Genomic DNA, 6,097 nt, shown 5'->3' with positions numbered 1-6,097 from the left:
ATACAAATGGGAGAACCCAATGTTTACTATTCATATACTATGGTAAATGCTACAGTAGTAATATTACTGTAATAAACATGAAACTGGACGCTGTGGTTTTTTGAAAAAAAATATTTTAGCACATGGGAACATTGTAGCAGAGTCGGGATACTATAGCAATTTAAAAAATTCAAACAGTTGTTGTAGCAGTTTAAACCAGGATTATTGTAACAGGAAAAAAAATATGTCGTGCTTTGCACGGTATTCACACTAGTATATAGTATAACAAAGATGTTAGTATTGTACACTTATGTTGGTTTATAAGCGAGCGTGCAAGCAAGTGCGTGGTCCGGCGCGTGCATTGGTACGTACTCTTTTTGCTTGTGGTTCCTTTAAAGCTGCTTAAACGTTTTGCATGTGCTCTTTTTAAACCAGCTGAACATTTCGTACGTTACAAGGATTAAATATATTTATTGCAGACGTTACAAACGTTACAATAACTAGAATTCAAAGATTTGTATCTCATAAACCTTATAAAAGAGCCACCTCTGTTCATTTGGAAAATACAGACAGAAAAAACAATTGTCCTCTCGTCTTCTTCTTTTCTATAGACTGTTAAGTGTTGAACTTTATGGCGAACTGAAGTAGGTGGGGCATAATCTTTTCAATGTCAGTCCTTTGTTTAGAGGGCGATTCGGCACTTCTGTAAAGTATCACATACTTAAATTTTGTTTAAAATGATTTCATTAACATTCTGCTTTTTTACTTGTATTCCTGTATGGTTTGTTCTGTGTTACTTTGGATTTGTTTTTATTCTTGTTTTTTCCAACAATCTTGAAGAGATTATCATCGTTTGGAGTTATGTCTTCTGTTTTAGGAGTTGGTTCTGGTGTCTTTGCTCCTAAAATGGATATGTCTGGAATGCTAGAAAAGTTCCCGGGTTAGTTTTTCAAACATTGGCAACGACATATGAAGATTTGGCTGCCGACTAAGGGGCTGTTGGCAATGATACTAACAGATTGCCCAGAACTCGATGAAAAGGATCCTAATAGTGCAAAAAATTGCATAGTGAACGTAGAAGGATTAAATAGCCAGAGGATGCATTTTGTTGGCAATGTCCAACGTGCTCTCCGATGTCTATTATTCTTCTTCGACCACTGCAAAGGCACTATAGGATGAATTGGACAGAAAATATAATACTAAGGACATCTGTCTTAAAAAGTATTATGTGTCCAAGTTCCTAAAGTTTTAAATTGTCGATGGTAAATCTGTAACAGAACAAGCACATGAACTTTTGTTCATTCTTCATGCTCTTCAAGAAGCTGCAATGAAGCTTCTTGAAAATTTTTAAATTACGGCAATCACTGAGAAATTTCCTCTTTCTTGGGAGACATTTGGTATGTCTCTTAAGCATCAAAAGGAAAAAATTAATCTAGATGGCTTGATGATTGCCATAACCAGCATAAGAATCATAAACATGTTGTGCCTATTGAGCACCTAGCTAAAGCAAATGTTATCTTCTGAGAAAAAGTTTGAAAACAAACCCAAGGGCAAACCTGAAGACAAAATCAAAGCCAAATCAAATATCCAAAAGCAAATAAATCATGTTGAAATAGTGCAAAAATTGGACATTGGGCTAAAGCTTGTCCTACAAAGAAAACTAAAAGCCAATCCAGGGTCTACTAGCGCGCCTCTGGTTAACATGGTTATGACTGGGTCTGTTGGATCCACCAAAGGGTATGTTTCTATAAACCCTGAGTTACTATCTATTAATGAACCAAATGAATGGTTGGTAGACACTGGTGCAAATGTACATATTTGTGCTGATAAATTGTTGTTTGTGTCTTACCAACTTGCACATGAAAATACCGTGAAGATGGGGAACCAAAGTGCATCTAAAATGTTGGGATATGGACGAGTGGACCTGAAGTTCCCTTCAGGGCGAGTTCCATCATTACACAGGGTACATCATGTTCCTACTGTTCGACGTAATATTATTAGTGGTTCATGTCTAGTTAGGGAGGGTTTTGAGTTTTCTTTTAAATATAATAAAATAGTTATGTTGCATGCTGAATCTTTTACTTTTAAGGGCTATGACTCTGATGGAATATATAAGGTTCGAGCAGAACCTATTTTTAGTTCCAAATTAAATAAAATTTTTGTTCTTAATTATTTTGTTAGTAACAATATTGAATCATCTGATATTTGGCACAAACGTCTTGGTCATGTTAATTTTAGTTCTATAAAAAGAATGATGAATCTTAATATGATTCCAAAACACTCTTTAGATCATAGTAAAAATGTCATGTGTAACAACTAAACAAACAAGGAAACTCTTTCATTCTGTTGATAGAAATTATGAGTTGCTTAATTTAGTTCATACTAGAATTTGTGAGTTTAATGGTGTTTTGACCAAAGACATGAAGAAATATTTTACCACCTTTATAAATGACTATAGAAAATATTGTTTTGTTTACTTGCTTAAAACTAAAGATGAGGCTCAAGAAAAAATTATCATTTTTAAGAATGAAACTGAAACTCAAACTGGTAAGGAACTTAAAAGGTTAAGATCTAATAGCGGTGGAGAATATACTTCAAATCGGTTTACTCTTCTATGTCAATCTTTTGCCATAGTGTACGAGGAAACTGCTCCTTATTCTTCTCAATCTAATGTTGTAGTAGAACGAAAAATAGAACCCTAAAGGATATGATTAATAGTCTATTTAAAAGTTCTGGACCTTTCTAAATATATGTGGGGAGAGGCTTTGAATATGGCTTGCCATATTCTGAATAGAGTCCCTCAGAAACATAAATAAAGTAGTTCATTTGAACTTTGGAGAGGTCGAAAGACAAGCTTGAAATACTTTAAAGTGTGGGGGTTGAAAGTGCTCTGATACCACTTGAAAGTACCCTAATGCCAGTAGGAAGGAATCCTAGAGGGGGATGAATAGGGTTTATGCTAATCTAATCCGATTTATACTAAATTAAAACTTACTAACAAATATATCCAAGCAAGAATGATATATTAAAATATATGTGCAATGATATACAAGTAACACAAGGGTAAACAATCTAAACTAGATAGTGGGTAATATAAACAACAAGCAATATCCAAAGGCGATATAAGATGTGAACATAAAAAATAAGTGCGCCAATGTAATCACAAACAAACGATATGTTCACGGAGTTCGGTCCCCACGACCTACGTCTCTGCTCCTCACCTCGAGGAGATCTCCACTATCATAACCGGGTTTTTTACGCTCACCCGAACAACGTTTACACCACACAATATCGGTTTTCAACGCTCACCGATCAACGTCCACAATCTAACAATGTAACTACACTAACTACCACCTCAAATATTGGTTTCTAGCCCGTGTCTTCCTCAAGTGTTAGGAATTACAACCTCTCTCTAGGTATTACCACCTACCCCACTCCTCTTGGGACGACTCCGTCTCTCACCACACACTCCTCTTGGTGTACTAGTGTAATACAAGGTAAACTTCACAATTAAGCACTCTAATACACTTCACACCCTCTAAGTGTTGGCCTAGCCCATGTCACCTTCCTCAAGTGTTCGGAATTATTACCACCTCTCACTAAGCTTTACTACCGACCCCACTCCTCTTGGAACCGACCCCGTCTCTCACCAACCACTTCTCTCGGTGTCCAAGTGTAATACAATGTGCAACTCATAATTAGGCTCACAAATCAAATGATTGTTCTCTAAACAAGGTGAGAACTCAATTAAGCACAAGTCAAAGTTATAATCTCCCAATCCCAAATATACTATGTATGAAATAGAATAAGCTCAAGTGGGTGTGTGTAATAATGAGATTCAATAAAACAAACTAACTCAAATAAATCTAGCTTATGAAAATTATGAACAAAACAATAAATAGCTAGAAATAGAGTTTAGAAAAACTTCTCTATAGATAACAAGAGAGAGGGAGAAGAGTTGAATGCTTAAACACCAATAGATAATCTTCTCAAGCTCTTGTGAAAGTTTCTTCACAGACCAAACTTTTAAACACACTTAAACAAAAACTTAAACCTTTGTAAACTTGTTTAAAACCTTTGTAAACTTGTTTAAAAACTTTCCTCTTGTTAGTTATGAACTGAGAATATGTGGGGGTATTTATAGGAACCCCAAAGCCAAGAGAAAACAACAAAACCCAGCAAAAAGATAAAAACAGAAAAGCTAAAAAAAAACTAGCCGTTGGGCCGTCAGTCGACTGATACTGTTCATCAGTCGACTGATGAGCTAACCGTTACAGGCCAATAACACATCATCAGTCGACTGATGAACTCGTCAGTCGACCAATGACCTCATCAGTCGACTGATCAGTCGACTAAAACAAAACAAAAACTTTTCGATGATTCCAGGCACATTCTTCAGTCGACTCATCAGTCGACTAATGTCATCAGTCAACTGATCAGTCGAGTTATAACAGATTTTCTGCTGAATCAAATAGTAAAACTGATTTTTGAAGTGCCTTTAAAGATAGCAAATAAATTTCAAAAAATATAAAACTTTGGGAAATCGTTGTAAACATGTAAATGAACATGTTACAAAAAGAATTTTTGAAATTGCACTTCTCAAAAGAAAAAACTCATCATTTTTCAAATATGTCCAAAAACATAAAAACTAAACATACATGTTTTTGTCATTTGACATATATATATATATATAACCAAAACGTGTATGTGTGTATAATTTTGAGCTTAAAGTACTAACACACATAATATAAAAACCTAAACTAAATATACACAAGCTTGTGATCTTCAACTAAGCTCTATCTTGGTACACTTGCGGATGAAGCTTGAACTTGGATCTTCAACTTGAATTGTTTTGCTTCACTCCATAATTTTTGTCAACCTCCATTGGATTTGATCATGAATGCTTGATTCCATCCATCCTCCAATATATTGTTTGCCTAGAATAAATACAAAATACAAATACTAGACAAACAAACTTAATTGTAAATTATTTGTTAATCATCATCAAAACAAAAGGACCCAACAGAGGTGCCTTGCAAAAGTGATAATCCTAGAACACAAGAGGAAAAAGCTAGATCCTAAGATAGTAGACTCTATCTTTTTAGGTTATATAGAAAACACCTATGCCTTGAGATTCTCAGTGACCAGATTAGAAATCCCAATCATAAATGTTAATGCAAATGTTGAATTTCGTGATGCGGTATTTTTTGAGGATGTTTCCCTATGAAATCTAGAATGCCTCAAAATAATTCTAATGAAAATCTTGTATCTGTCTCTACTTTTATTCCTGATCATGTGGAAAGGATGACAAATGTTGAGCAAATAATTCTAAATTTGAATATGAGAAATCAGATGATTTAGATGAACCTCGAAGGAGTAAGAGAGCAAGGATTGTCAAGGATTTTGGAAGTGACTTTGTCACTTACAATATCAAGGAGGATCATATTTCCTACAGATCTGCTATGACCTCGAAAGAGGCTAAGTAGTGGAAGGATGCTGTCAAAAGTGAAATGGATGCTATTGTCTCTAATAGGACATGAAAATTAGTTGATCTTCCTCCTGGGTGTAAGGCAATTAGGTCTAAATAGATTTTTAAAAAGAAAATGAAACCAGATTGAACTTTAGAAAAGTTTAAGAACGGACTTGTTGCTAAAGGGTTTAAACAATTTGAAGGAATAGATTTCTTCAATACATACTCTCCAGTTGCCCAAATGACTATGATCAAAATGCTTATTGCATAGACTTCTATATATGATTTCATAATCCACCATATGGATGCGAAAACTGCCTTTCTTCATGGTTTCCTTAAAGAAGAGATATATATGGATCGGGCTGAGGGATTTGTAGCACCAGGCAATAAAAAAGTATGTAAACTTGTAAAGTCTCTGTACGGACTTAAACAAGCTCCTAAACAATGACATAAAATGTTTGATACGATTATCATTGATTTTGGTTTCAAATGATTGAATCTGATAAGTGTGTTTATAGCAAAGTAAGAGGTGATTTATGTATTCTTCTGTGCATTTATGTTGATGATATTCTATTGTTTGGATCTAACATTGAGATAATCAATGAGACTAAGTCATCATTGAATAGTAAGTTTGATATGAAGGACATG

Source organism: Asparagus officinalis, chromosome 7 (assembly GCF_001876935.1).
Source record: "Asparagus officinalis chromosome 7, Aspof.V1, whole genome shotgun sequence".
Classification (NCBI taxonomy): Eukaryota; Viridiplantae; Streptophyta; class Magnoliopsida; order Asparagales; family Asparagaceae; genus Asparagus; species Asparagus officinalis.
This window is presented reverse-complemented; position numbering follows the sequence as displayed.